The 15,874-nt window shown below is 36.8% G+C and overlaps 1 protein-coding gene across 9 annotated transcripts in view; it reads left to right on the top strand.

Moving 5' to 3' along the window:
* LOC125271270 (trinucleotide repeat-containing gene 6A protein-like) overlaps positions 1-15,874 on the top strand; it is a 67,139-nt gene that overhangs the window by 32,005 nt on the left and 19,260 nt on the right. For 2 of the 9 annotated variants that reach the window (XM_048195347.1, XM_048195394.1), the window contains exons 1-3: positions 3,520-3,738; positions 5,424-5,471; positions 11,096-11,185. The gene's annotated coding sequence lies outside the window, so the exon portion shown is untranslated. Of the gene's footprint in view, positions 1-3,519; positions 3,739-5,423; positions 5,476-11,095; positions 11,186-13,181; positions 13,275-15,874 lie in introns of those variants that run through there. The other 7 variants (XM_048195389.1, XM_048195397.1, XM_048195370.1 and 4 more) reach the window with 6 other exon arrangements.

A 15,874-nucleotide genomic window follows, 5' to 3' on the forward strand; every position in this document is an offset into this window, starting at 1 on the left:
AGCATAGTTTTGCAAAGTTTTGATGATTGAAATGTGAATATTTAGACTACTTTGAAATGTAACGCCAGCGTAACAGAGCTCACTATTAAGTGAGTTTGGAAAGCGAGTCTCTGAAAACCAAGGCCAGCCATGTATTTGTCATGCAAAGCTGTTCCCCTCCTCCTGCCCTGTCTGCCCGAGCACAATGCATCTGCCCGCGTTCCCAGGCTCCACTCGCTCTCGTCGGTCTGGGAGGGGGGAGAGCAGCCCACTGGCCTGACCAAACTGACCCTTGTCCTACTGCAGCTAACTCGCTCACAAGCAGCTGGCCCCGGACCTCCACTGATCATCAATATTCATGCCTCATACAAGATTCATTCTCAATACCACAGAGGCTGAGGCCTGAGCTGTCCCCAGCACTATGTGCTGTTACTTTCTCATTTTATTTTAGGACGTTTGTGATGAAACGAACTTGTTAAAGCAGAAATATGTCTTACATAATATTTGGAATGACTATGAATCTTATTTTAAGAAGATGTATGTCTATATTTAAGAACTTAATAAATGGACAGGACAAAAGTAAATAAATAATGTTTGAAGTTACAAAAGGCTCATTATTCTGTGATCTCATACAAACACCTGTTGACATAGTTTGGCAACAACATCATACATGCAAAATATCTTTGTATTGTACCTCTGAACTCAATGGAATGTGGCTCTACCTGCTCGTGTTTTTTTTAGCATCCTATTTTTGTGTGATCACACTCAAATTAAAATGGTATGTAAATTATGGGACCTGACATCAGGATTTGACTATATTGATCAAGTTTATACATTTAAACCAGGTTGTTATCCGCTTTCAATCGGTAGCTACTTCTGTGTTTCCTGCCTAGTGAGGCAGAATGAGTGCCTTCAAAAGGACAGCATAGCCGAGCCATTTTCAACTGTGTGCCACTGCTTTGTCTTCAAAGTGAAAACGCAGGCAAATTCCAGACTAAAAGCTGGTCTGTATCTATATTGTTGTAGATTTATTTAGGTTTTTCCCAGTCTGCACTTGGTTGGTGTTTTTGTCTTGTGATGAAAGAGTTGTAGGCTATATTTCACAATGCTGAAGGCATTCACTGTCAACAAACAAATGAACAAGATTGAGGAATCGGTTTTGTCTAGTAAGTTTCCCTAAAAGTGAAGAGCTTTGATTGCAACATTTTCATAATACTTTCATGACATTAAGCACATCAAACTATTCATGTAAACAAATTTTAAATAGGGCATCCATTAGAACACAATATTATTTTAAAATTCATAAATATGGATCATGAATGGGTCAGATTTAATAAAGTGAAACCGCCCGGTTTGAGATTAAATCAAATGCTATGTATTTGACTTTTATTATGGCATCTGTGTGACATTAGGAAATCAGTAATATTGCCAAATCATTAAAATTGTTGTAACCTAGTGTATATTATTTCATTTTACTTGCACATCGATTAATTTCCCCCCTGTTGTCATACAAATTTACGCTGTTTAAACAGTGTTGTTTTCTTAAACTGTATACTTGTCAGTTAAAGGGTTAGTTCACCCAAAAATGAAAATTCTGTCATTTATTCCACACCCATAAGTCCTTTGTTCATCTTCGGAACACAAATTAAGATATTTTTGTTGAAATCCGATGGCTCCGTGAGGCCTGCATAGGGAGCAATGACAATTCCTCTCTCAAGATCCATTAAAGGGATAGTTCACCCAAAAATGAAAATTTGATGTTTATCTGCTTACCCCCAGCGCATCCAAGATGTAGGTGACTTTGTTTCTTCAGTAGAACACAAATGATGATTTTTAACTCCAACCGTTGCCGTCTGTCAGTCAAATAATGCTAGTGGATGGGAACTTCTACTATAAGAGTAAATAAAACTTGCATAGACAAGTCCAAATTAAACCCTGCGGATCGTGACGACACATTGATGTCCTAAGACACTAAACGATCGGTTTGTGTGAGAAACCGAACAGTATTTATATCATTTTTTACCTCTAAAACACCACTATGTCCAACTGCATTCATCACTCGATTTGTTTGGTCTGATCGCGCTCTGACAGCGGCAGTGATGTCTCGCGCATATACTTCAATGAGAGCGAGACATCACTGCCGCTGTCAGAGCGCGATCAGACCTTACTAACGAGTGCTGAATGCAGTTAGACATAGTGGTGTATTAGAGGTAAAAAATGATATAAATACTGTTCGGTTTCTCGCACAAACCGATCGTTTCGTGTCTTAGGACATCAATGTGTCGTCACGAGGCGCAGGGTTTAATTTGGACTTGTCTATGCAAGTTTTATTTACTCTTATAGTAGAAGTTCCCAGCATTATTTGACTGACAGACGGCAACGGTTGGACTTAAAAATCATCATTTGTGTTCTACTGAAGAAACAAAGTCACCAACATCTTGGATGCGCTGGGGGTAAGCAGATAAACATCAAATTTTCATTTTTGGGTGAACTATCCCTTTAATGTACTAAAAACATATTTAAATCAGTTCATGTGAGTACAGTGGTTCAATATTAATATTATAAAGCGACGAGAATATTTTTGGTGCGCCAAAAAAAAACAAAATAATGACTTATTTAGTGATGGCCGATTTCAAAACACTGCTTCATGAAGCTTCGGAGCATAATGAATCAGCGTATCGAATCAGCGGTTCGGAGCGCCAATGTCACGTGATTTCAGCAGTTTTTCGGTTTGACACGCGATCCGAATCATGATTCGATACACTGATTCATTATGCTCCGAAGCTTCCTGATGCAGTGTTTTGAAATCGGCCATCACTAAATAAGTCGTTATTTTGGGTTTTTTTGGTGCACCAAAAATATTCTCGTCGCTTTATAATATTAATATTGAACCACTGTACTCACATGAACTGATTTAAATATGTTTTAGTACATTAATGGATCTTGAGAGAGGAAATGTCATTGCTCCCTATGAAGGCCTCACGGAGCCATCGGATTTCAACAAAAATATCTTAATTTGTGTTCCGAAGATTAACGAAGGTCTTACGGGTGTGGGACAACGTGAGGGTGTGTAATTAATGACAATATTTTCATTTTTGGGTGAACTAACCCTTTGGATGAGGTATTCCTGGACGACATTGGATTATGTCTATTTCTATAATGAATTATGTTGTTATTTTTTCCTTATAATATAATAATGTTCTTGTTATAACCCAGTTACTCATACATTTCCCTCCAATATTTGACTTTATATCACGTTGGAAAAACACATCTAGCAAAGCCACCGTGACAAGTGCTGGTGGTTAACCATCAGCTCTCTGGCTGTAACTCAAAACCTAGCGAGCTGCCTACCTAGACAGCATCTTTGAGCATTAAAATCAGCACGGCTTACACATCACTCTCCACAGCTGTTTCAGAACACAATGCTTCCTAATTCCCTTAGATGTCCAAAACTACTGCACGTGCCCTTGAAGCGCACCTCCTGAAACGCAGTTTAGGTAGGCAGCTCGGTGTGTTTTGAAACGCAGCCCGAATGTGGCCACCATTTTGGAGGTGAGTGTGTAGAGTTGGAGGAAGTGCTCTGAGAGCAGCGCTTGAGCTCTTCCTGCAGTTACAGGGATGAATGCATGAATGCGAGAGAAGAAAATGGCGATCGAGCAGGACAAATGTTTCCCCTCCTAGACTCTGCAAATGTGTTGAATTTCTATAGCCTTATTATTTGCTTTCATTTCATCTCTGCTGCACTTTAAACTACAAGAGGTGAGTTTTGCGATGCGTTCGTTCGTGTGTTTTTGTGATTTCCACCATGCTACACACATTTATCTCAACGTATCTAAGCTGAGCTCAGCAATGGAAATACACGGTTGAATGTTTTACCGTTTGCATGAGAGTTACACAATCTAATTGTTTATAAAACAAAAGTGTCTACTGTCTGCATGATGTCTAAAAAGCAAAAATGCATGTCTGTGGTACATTTCTTGGACATTGATCTGCTTTCACACATAATGGCATCGAAGTGACATTGCAGTCGGCTTTACTAAGTATCGTGTGTCGTTACTAACGTGTTTACAAACACAAAAGTCGAGTTAATTAATGTTTAATATTTAAATATAAGGTTTCATGCGTTCTGAAACGCTTTTCTGTAGTGTATTTTGGGAAAAAAATGTTGATTTAATTTGGATGTTTAATTCGACGTCCTGCAACTTTTCCCTGTGTTGACTCGTTAGTTGATAGCTATAACCTGGAGCATTTGCTCGATGATAATAATAATAAAGCAACAATGAACGTTACGATGAAATACGATAATGTCACAACACCTAATATGTTGTGAGCAACACTAAGCCCTTGTTTGATTTGTTGAGCAGTTATCGTGAATGAGAGAGGCTTTAGTAGCCAGCTGGTTTGTTAGCATTCTTAGCTCCTGAATTGCGCACATCGAGGAAAATGATCTTTAATACCTGGATAACAGTTAGTTTTCATTTTAACCGATTTATTCGCTTTAATAACTTAATACAGTGGCGAGTGTTAAATGCTACATGTTTATTTTGTGTTTAGCTTTTAAAGTACGCAGTCTCGGCTGCTAACTCAGAGGGAAAATGTCAGAGAAAAAGCTTGGTTTCCTTTTCCCAGACCAGAATAAAGGAAATACAGACACCCTGAAGTCGCTCGTTGAGAGTAAAAGTTGTTTGGAAACGTGTCGGGTGTGTTATATTGTAATGTTTTTAAGGGCAGGTCAAGGTTGCTGGTTTGCCCTGTTAGCAGCAGCTGAAGCCAGTGGTGGGGGAGGAGGAGGTTTCCCTGCTCTCTGCCTTTAACCGTCTGAATAAACTATAGCAAATGTTGAACTGCAATGTTTTCAATCAATATATGTGTTTATTAATCATGTATTATTTCAGCTCAAAGGTTAGCTAATGAATGTAGGCTGTTCTTCATGTCCCTATTACTCTGTATGTCCATCCATCTTTTCCTCTTTTTCCTACTATGGAGAGAGGCATAATAAGTTTATATTTTGGTTTCACATTGTAGTGCATGTTGTGGTGGTTTTGTTTGTTTGTATGTGTGTGGCTGTCATCAGATAAATTGCCCAAGTATGTGGCACTTGCTATTTTCACCAGTAATGAAACAGAGATTTTTAGAGAGAAGAAGTTGAGTTTTAGATCTGTTCGATTTACTGTTCCCAGGCTGTATAATTCCAAAACATTGCCTTGTCATTGCACACTTCAGTGTGGTTCACACAATATGTACAATAATTAAAGGTGCTGTTTGCATTCACCTCTCTAACGTTAAATATGTCAAGCATACCTATATAATCCAGTCCCACACTGATGTTGTCAGATTTATGCTTATGTATTAACTATTGGTTTTGTTAGCATTATATAAATACTAGAGAATGAAAAGTAAATGGCAGTTTATTAGTTTAACAGTTCTGTTTTATTTCCTTATAGAGAATTGGATGCTATTGCCACCAAAGACATTGAGGAGAAGCAACACAGGTCAGTAAGTATTCTCAACTCCCTGTAGTCATTTTCAGTTGTGTAGATGGGTGCTTGGTTTTTCCAAAGCTTGCATCCTTCTGGGCTTTTCCTATTCATGCCTGTGCTGGGCGGCACTAACAAAGCCGGGTCAAAGCAGCTGCTGCTGGTGTAAGCAAATGCAGTTCCATTTGAATTAAAGGGGTTCCCAGTGCTGAGTAAGCTTTGCTTTATTTAAAATGTTCAATGAAAACCGTGTTTGTGTAGCTCTTTGTGACGTTACTGTATTGCAGTCATGAGTCACAAACCCTTGCCTGCACTGTTTATGTCTGCCTGAGCTTGCTGTCATTTTTATGTGTACCAGATAAAAAACAATCAAGATCTCAGAACTGGTCAAGATATCAGTAACTCTTTCACTTTGATTTGTTTTCATCTTGTTGTGATGCCGTGAAGCATCAGTATATTGCTTAACCGGTTTGCTTTTAACTTCAAGTTAATCATAGACAGGTTTTGAGTTTTTCTTATCAGGGAAATGAACATTGCCCCTGTATGGTCATAACCACGTCCACACCTAACAATGCCAGAGAGAATAGATCATAACACTTGTAGTTATTGTAGTGCATTTCTAGCATTTGAACTATTTTTTTCTTGTTTAATGTGATTGTTTCGTAAGATTATGCTGCTTCTTTTTTTCGTCTGTTGATGCATAATAAACAAAGTCTCATTTAGATCATCTAGGGCTGCATGATGTGGGGAGAAAATCTAATTGTGGTTTTTCTGATAAAGATTGTGATAAGAAAAAAGCTGCAGGTTTGCTGTGCTTGTTTGTAGGGCTGAACAATTTGGCCAAAAGTTTGATTTATATAATTATTATGCATTCTAAATAAAAATATTAAACAAAATAAGATTGTATTACCATAATAGTTTTAAAATAAAAAAGGTTAGCCTAATTAAAATTTTTACAGTTCAACTGTAAAATAATAGTTAAAGCTGTCTTAATTTCTTCATTTTCATATGTTAAACAATCAAGCTTTTATTTTGGTCAAAAACTGCTGCGAGCCCTTAAAACTTCTCTAGTGGTGTGTCCCAATTTGCATACTATCTGTCCTAAATGGTACTCGAAATTAGAATTGGTGTGTCCCAAATTGTAGTATGTTGAAATGAGTATTCAAAAGATACCCGGATGGTCTTTTTCTGGTCAGAATCCGAAGTTCAGATCCAGGCACTCTTAACGGCTAATATTGCCCACAACCCATTGCGTGTTGGACAAGGGTTTGAACTACAAACAAGTGTTAAAAACTACAAACATGATGGAAGTGCGAGAAAAAGCATTGTGAACTTTTGTAAAGATGCATTTGGTCATTAACTTTTAAATGCATCATTATGTAAACATGAGTTCTCCGCATAAAAGACCCAGATCATCTTGCGACTACATTTCTCTCCAAAATGGTAGGAAATTAAATTAAATTGAATGTGGAGGATTTTAACTGTGACAAGATGATTGACAGGGCAGTTTAAATGGTGACAAGATGCACGCTGACTAAGCGACAGGGTTGTCCGTTAAAGACGCACTTGTGACGAGTAGGCGAATTGGGACGCAGCGTAGTTGACAGTAGCTGGTTAATATAAGTGTTTGTCATTACAAGTTTGGTAAGGTGGTTAGTGCATGTTGCGTTCACAAACGCACGCAATAAGCACCCCAAACACGAGCAGATGAGTTTGTTTGGAGCAGAAAATACTGCGAACTGATATCACCGGATTGTGAGCTGCTAACATGTAAATGCTGCGCTTCACTCTGAAACATGCAGCGCAATTGACCCTTCGCAAAGACCCGCCCCCTTAGTTACTGTTGCTTTGTCCGACAAGCCATGACACTGTCACGCCACACAGGGTGAAAAATGCATCGCGGAGCAAAGAGGACACTGACAACACATCGACAGACAAGACAGAGCAGGTTACTTATGATATGAAACAAAGTCCCAGCTTTAAAATTGTGTATCTTTTTTTTTTTTTTTTTTTTTTTTTTAGAAATTCGAACAATAAAAACCATTTTGTGGCTCTTTAATGTGTCGTGACAGATTGCGCCTCAGCTCAAGAGGCTCGTGAACCGATCATCTCTTCCTACTAGTTAATTTATAGCATCAAATAAACATGAATGAACATCAGAAGGAATGTTGTTTAAAACACAGAAAGACGTCAGTACACACCATTTTTCAAGTTCAAGTCCACCGAGGTTAATCATCTAACTCCTGACTGCTTTGTCGGTCAAAATGGCGGATTTGGCGTTATGATTGGTTAGATCGCTTGTCAATCAAACTCCCGGCGAAGGGTCAGTTATTTATTTAAATAAGTTGCGTTTGATAATTTCATTGTACCATGTCGCAATTTTGGTTTTATTTAAATTTCGCAGCCCTACTCAGATCAACTGTTTGTGAGAATTACGTGATGCGTTTATTTATTTAAAGTCTTGCAGTGACGTTATATGTGTGCTGGTATTATTTTTGACTGGTCATCTTTTAGCTGTGCTTATTATGTTGGCGCTTCATAAACAGATGCCCCTGTCTTTGTGTTTGTGTATGGGAGGCTTCTGTTGTTGAGATGGCCATCTGGTTAAACACTTTAAGGAGAAGAGGTTGTTCCTGGGGGAGGGGCAGGGGCAGGGCTGTGTAGCCTCAAGCTCAATCGTGATAGGCTGACTTTACCCCCCTGTAAGTGGCTATATTCTACTCTTCACATCAGATACTTGTTTGGCCCCCTCACGTATTTATGTGATGCTGTAGGCTTATTTTATGAGCTTGAAGGTTCCCCCTGGTTGTTGAAACAGGAGGCAGTGTAACTCTACCCCCCACTGTTGGTAACTGCTCGTCTTACCAGGCTACTATATCAGTAAGAGTGAAGTCACAATTATCACAGTCTCTCTGAGTGTCAGTTGTTTTTGCTGTCACGTTTTGTCCCAATAGTTTTTTAAATAGTTTTTAACTTTCTCAGCTTTTTAATGCTGTGGTTCGATTTTGTACCAAGACAGTGGTTTTATCATTTGTTAAAATTGTTGTAAATCTATTATTTTATTTATATATTTTGTCACTGACCTAATGGCCAAAGTCAGTGTTAGATCAAAATCGGTTCTGTTTATTTTCAGAATATTGCTGATGTTTTTTAAATCGATCAGTAACAATCATTTAAATTTTTGCATTGCGCTACTTGGTTATCATTTTTATTAACCACTTTGCTTAACCAACACAGAATAGGTGTCATTTTAAAGGCTTATATGTTTGGCTTGGCAGTGAATATAGGGAATATGACAGTCACAAAACAAGTGCTTTTAATTTTCCTTACGTTTTAGAAGTGCTCTATTTTCATAGCCTGAAAAAATAACTGAAAATGTCATAGTACACAACAAAAAGCTGGATGATGACGACATCACTGTTTTCTCCAATGCTGATATATAGCTAAATTAACTAAATTAAAACTATTAATTCTTACAACAGAATGAATCAATACTGAATGTACTTAAGCTAGACAATGACACCATGTTCTTCTAGAGCTGCTGTGCAGCCAAAATTATATACCAGTTATCACTGTAAAGCTGCTTTGACACAATCTGCATTGTAAAAAGCGCTATATAAATAAAGGTGACATGACTTGACAACAGATAGACTTGTCATGTATCGTTGAAAAGGTCTCACCTAGCAGAATACAACAAGCATACAAACTATACCAAGTATTTGTATGAAAAGTGCCACCAACACGTGTAAACAGTATACACATGATGCTTTTTTGCCACCTTTTTGCTTGTAGCCTTGCGAAAAAAATTTAAACCATAGTAGATTGCATGTCTTTATTTAGAGCAGATGGTCTCGAAACACAACACAAGACAATGCGTAGATTGTGTCGCCATCATGACGCAGTGACGTCATTTAAGTATGTTAAGTTATTAAAGTTAAAAAAGTTGATGCAAGATCGTTACGTTTTACTGTGTCTTTTTTAATATCAAGTCTAGGGATGTCAAGATTCCTCGATTTAAATTTGAGTACTCGATTTTAAAAAATCCTCGATTTACAATTTACCCGTGTTGAGTAACCGGCAAAATACCAGACGTGGCTCATTCCACGGACGAGAATCTATAAACCGCATTATTAGACTTATAGATTTTCTAAAGCTGCACGATGTATTAAAAACCATTTAAAAACCATACTATATAGCATAGGTCTATTCACAAAGGCTGTGATTCAATTAAATAAATATATGCCCTTCAGGTTAAATATATTTGCACTTTATTTACATGCGTGTAAGTTATGTGCGTCTCAGAGTGGCTCCATTCACAGTAAATGCTGCTCCACGTGAACTCTTATAATTTAGTGTGGACCGTCTCAAACTCCATCTCTGCATATGCTGTGAGTTTGGTTTGTTATAATGTTCATCTGGTAACGCAATGTGTGCCATTTCATCAGATTTGTAAGGTATATCGCTTATAAACCTACGCCAAAATGCATCAATATGTTTCTAAATATGCAATTTCTTCGCATTTTTAAAATAAAAGTTTAAACCTAGCTCTGAGTTTGCGATGTTCACATGTTCTTGTTCAAGAAATTAGTCACTGTAGCATTTCTATCGTAAGGAAGTGACCAAATATTAAAGATTAGGTAAACATTTGAATTAAATGTCGTATAGATTAATATTAAAACAAGGATTTGATCTGCTGTAAAGTGTAACAATGCCAGGCCGTTGGTGCCGTTCACAGGCATGTTGCAATACAAAACATACACAAGACGATTGTTTATATTATGTATTTTAAGTGTTGTTCTATGAAATCATATGATTACTTGCTTTTGATACTATATTTGAATCAAATATTATTGCCTCATTGTTATTATATATGTATTTTAAGTCATTTTAAAGGTTTAGGTCTTTGCTTTGGTCTATTTTTATTACCTCAAAAAATTTATATCCAATTTACTCGATTAATCGTCAAAATAAGTGACCGATTACTCGATTACCAAAATAATCGTTAGTGACAGCCCTAATCAACTCACTAATGACCTATCTCTCATCCACCCATCACCCACCCGCAATTAATTGGAATGTTATTTTTTATTACTTGGCCCGCCCACAGTTTTTTCACCGGCGGGAAAATATCCTTACTGGTAACTGATATGGTACCACTGTCATTCTTCCCTTTCTAGAATTAGTACATACAAGTATCATTACCAATACTGAGTACCAGTACACTAATACAATGTAATAATTAGCAGCCAATAATTTGTCCTGTTTAAAAAGCTAATCATATATAATCATGTATATTATTGTTAATCTAATCTGCATATTGCCAGCGAGTTGCTCACCTCATTGAGCTCACTTACTACATAAACATTGTATATCTTGCATAGATTAGCAAATCTTTGTTCACATCTAGAGTGTAGGTAGTCAATTGTTTGCCGGTTTGACCCACAGAGATAGTTGGCTGTTTATAGAGGAGTAATTTTCCAGTGTAATCCGTTAAGGAGATTACCAGGAGCTTTCTCCCTTTTACTAAATGCGTTGCTGCATCATTTATTCGGAGATGTAGCTGTCGGTAACTGTTAGAGTTGCTAAAGATGAAGCCAAGTTATCATGTCTTATCTGCTTTTTAATCCTTTTGTTTTCAGGGAAATCATTCGTAACACGGATGGAGAGTGGATGGAGGAAAGTGTAGAGCTCGTTGGAATGACGATAAGGAAGAGGGGGCTGGTATAAAGGTAGGAATGATTGTTCGTATACAGGGCTAAATATTACCAATAGCATATTTTGGGCTCAGTGTATTGTCACGGCTTCAGCTATCAAGCCATATTCATTAATGAAATTGTGCTATCTGTGTTTATTTCTGATTGGGAAAGAAAAGCAAAGCCGTCTTATCACAAATGACCATACTTTGCCTTTTATGCAGACCAAGGCACATCTTAGAAACTTGTCAGTGGGTGTAGCATTTTTCCACTGAGTGATGTGGAAAGGCTGATAGCTCAGGTCTTTATCTCTTGACCTTGTCTTCGCTCTCACAGTAGCTTAAGGGCCAGTGGTGTGACTGACGCTCAGTTCAGTCTGGTAACAGCGACTAAATGCTCACCTTGGAAAAGTTTGCAGGGGTGTCTGTGGTCTTGATAAAAGAAAGTCAAAAATTAAAATGTGTGGAAATTATGAAATGTAATGTAAGGAATATGGCTTTTTTTTTTAAAAAAAAACCTTCTTTAAAAGTAGTTTGAACTTGGGAAAAGACCTCACGTAAATACTGCATCTACTTCATTTGGTATCTGGGTGAAGCGATGCTGCTTAGAGATTCGCACGGCAAATATCCAAGAATCATGTTTCCAGTACCCACCCCTCCCAGGTTACCCCGGGTGACTTTTTACTTATCTGTTGGCCCAGATGTCCTTGTCTTCTTCATGATACAGAGTAATACTTGTGCAATAAAGTTGACTCAGTCAGCATTGCTGTATGCAAAACAATATTTTGCTCCCTTTATTTTGACTAGATAATAAACATTCACTAACACTTAAATGTATACCATGTCATGTTCATCAAAAAAAAAAAAAAAACAGCTGGAAACTATTTAGTCATCTAAAAATTTTGAAACATGTCCCAGTCTACCGTGTGTGTGTGTGTGTGTGTGTGTTTTCCTTTTTTTTTTTTTTTTTTTTTTTTGCACCTTTTAGTTTGAACATCTCAGTATATGAAAAGTCAAAAGTTTATCATGGACTCTCTTCTTTTTCTTCTACAAAACCAAGACCATGGAAAACCCTTCAAGAAATGATTTGTAGCGTCTGTGTTTTGCAAAGATGGTTTAGTTTGTTGACTAAATCAACTAGCTGTTGCTTAGCAATGACCATGCACAATATGTTTGCTTGCAAGGAAGAGCCACTGGCAAAGATGGCCTGCATTAAGTCATCGAGGCTGGAAAAAGCACTTAAAAATGCCAAAAGCAAAACTTCAGACTTCTAAAAGATAGTACCTTGTCTTTTTGGCTCTAATAGTTATAGATTACTGACATAGCTGGCACCAAATATGGAAAGCCATTTCAAGTCAGGACCTGTTCATGCATACTTGTAATTTTAAGACAAATGGCAGACCTGATCATGTCTGCAACTTTTTTTGGAAGCTTTGAAGAGAGACTTTTTATGATTCTCATTTATATTGAATTTTGTCTCCACTTGATTCAGCTTTTGACATTTATACAAGCACAAACTGTTTTTTGTCATTTTTGCATTTCAGCATGAACAAATAAATACACATATTTTTAGTGTTCCTGGAAAGATGCCTTCCGTTACTGCGTCAAACCGGAAAGCATTCATACTTTCTCTAATTTTGTAGTCATACAGGCTTGCCATTGAATGCACAACTGGTTGTTGCAGTGCAACAGATCTGCATGGTAGTCTGCTTGTTGCAACGTGACCACCTGACTTCCTGACGGTTGTCATTCCACAACAAGCGAGTTGAAACTGTCTGAACAGGAAGTTGCCCCTAAGAAAATACAGACTGTTGCATGGTTGCAGTATTATTTCACAGTTTTGTTTCCTTTTGAACTCAGCTAAAACATGCAAGTGATAAAGTAGACTTTAATAAATGAAAGCTCAAAAAAGCTCCCCCTTCACAGAGCCCCCACTACAGGCAGCAGGAGGAGCTGGCAGGAGTTTCAACTCGAGCAGTAAAATGACACCATGCCCCTCCATTTTTTTTTTTTTTTTCTTATGAAATGCAAAGAGAAGGAACAAAGCTGGATGTCTTTGAAGGCTTCTGGTAAACCTGGAGAGGAGAGGAAAATAAAGCTGTGATCTAATCCTGTATTACTTGAAGGTAGAGTTTCAGTTTTTATAATTCACTACAAATATGTATCTTGAGTTCTTCGAGTCCCTTTTCTTGTCAAATTGTTGAATATGTAAAATATTCACAGCTGTTGTCATGCGAATAGGAATTAATGCATTGTACTAGTCTGGTTATTGGTAGCTGTCTGTTCTAGACTGTGGCGGACCTGTTCTAGAAATGTCGGGACAGTTTCTGTTTTTATAAAGCATTTATGTAATTCTTTTTTTTAATGTGAAACTGAATTGCTGCTCTGTGAGGTCATTCCTGAAGAGGAAATTCCACAGCCAAAACAATGTCCATGAACAAACTGCTGGATATTGCAAACAGTTGAGCTGTAAATTTTGAGCTGAAATGTAAATTTTCCAATCTGTATGCATGAATAGAATTTATAGAACGACTGAAATCAGGTGCATTGCTTAGCAATTATTTTTATTCTTACAAACTAGATGCTTATAAAGTACAATGTCATGCTTTTGAGGACACGTTCCATTGTGTTCTTTGAAATCCTTTGCAATAACATCCAAATATGAAGGCACATAAATATAGTAAACATTCAGTATCATGGTATTACCATATGGTACTGTACCGGTATGTTAATACAACAAACGGATATAATAATTCTGGAATTAAATTTCAGTTTTTTTTTGTTTTGTTTCGTTTTTAAATCTGTTTATTGAACTTTTACAAGAATAACCGGTTACAAATACAGGAGAATCATGAAAAAAAAATTTATGATACTAAATATATTAAATATACTAAAAAAGTATATTTAAAAAAACTATAAAAAATAATAATAATAAAAAGTGTAATTAAACAAACTAAAAATAAAAAATGTAAAAAAAAAAATAAAAAAAAACACTCAATACATAATGTAATACAAAGAATGTCAAGCATAATGTCTCAAGCATAGAATATATGCTGGAGCATAAAAGTTTACACATTTCAGCCTAAATTTCAGTTTTTAAAGAGTTATTACATGTAGTCAGTATTGAATGGTTAAGACACTTGCAGGGTACACTGTAAAGGCCCTTTCACACTGAGAGTGAAGTGAAGAAGCGAGGCGAGGCGAATCGTGGAAGAACGGACCTTTCACATCAAACTCGAAACTACTGATCATCTTCTGCTAATTCACACCTGCACAATAGGTGGTGCCGATCAACAGTGCATTTGTCCTCATGTATGTCTCTCGTATATGGCATAATATACAGCGTTAAATTAAGATGAATAAAGTTTGGTACTACACTAGAAACACAAACTATCTATAATGCTTTAAAATCTATAATGCTTAAAAGAATACATCTAAAATATAATTAGAGGTACAATTAGCATCAAGCTACATTTCAAAATTTATGATTATTAATGTCTTTGCTCAAAACGCACTTTAAACCATAATCGGGTTATTGTAATAACTTCTGACGTGATCTAAAGTGGGATTTGATTCGATAATGGGCAGACATGCATTATTTGTATGTTTAATGGATTGAACTTTAAATCTGCTTATCATTTGTCACAAACATCCTTTATTGTTATAAAAATACCACGAACTGCATAAAAACACAGAAAACGTATGTCTATTTGCCTTCGTATTTTATCTGTAGAAAAATGTTTCTCTCAATTTATATACGGAAGAGCAGGAGATTTGATTACATTGATGATTGACGGATTACATGATTGACAGATCTAAAATTTTGCTCTCATAATCATAACAATCGCGCACATGGAAGAAAATGGACAGTGATCACATAATTCAGTGGAAAATTAATATAATCTGTATAAAGAAAATGTGAGAATAAATCTGTTCTTAGATACCAATGATAATCTCCTCCTGCATACTCTTCTTCAGTGTTTGTTTACACTAGTAAACAAACAGCAGCTTCTCCGGGCACGTGATCTAAAGCTGAAATCTAGTTGACGGCCCGTTTCATCGCGGAGCGGCGGGGGGAAAAATCGACAAACGGGTCGAAAAAAATCCTTGTTTTTTCGCGTTGCCAATGTTCACGCCCGATGTGAATGACCTCATAGGGATCTATTGTTTCGATTCGCGCCGAATTTCATGTTAAGTCTGAAAGGGCCTTAATGTTGTAAAACAGTTTAATGCATGTTTACTGTTAAGAGGTGCACTGTTGTCTTTACTTGTACTTGACAGTATCCATTTTACTTGTAATGTGAATTATTACAGAAGTGAAAGCAGATGTTAATTGTACTCACTTCTGAGGGAAATAATTGGATTATGAAAAGTGGTCTCTATATGACAGGTGGTTGTAGGGGAGGGATTGAAACGTAGGATGTCTACTTGATGTCTGCTATAAAGGAATATTCTGTTTTTTAAAGAGAATTTTGTCCTGTAGTAATAACAAAAACTGGAGAATCAGAAATATGCACTAACTCTTCTCAACCAGCTTTTTTTTTTTTTTTTTTTTTTTTTTAATTTTGCCTTTTTGATAATTTTCACTAGGGATGCTGTTGTGCAAGATTGTATTAATAAACTGCTAGACTATGACAACAACTGTACTATTTGTATGACGGTAGCCGCAAGTCTATACTATGTTAGCAACATTACAGAATGGTTAAGTTTGTGTCCAAAATTTCCC

Source organism: Megalobrama amblycephala, linkage group LG1 (genome assembly GCF_018812025.1).
Source record: "Megalobrama amblycephala isolate DHTTF-2021 linkage group LG1, ASM1881202v1, whole genome shotgun sequence".
Classification (NCBI taxonomy): domain Eukaryota; kingdom Metazoa; phylum Chordata; class Actinopteri; order Cypriniformes; family Xenocyprididae; genus Megalobrama; species Megalobrama amblycephala.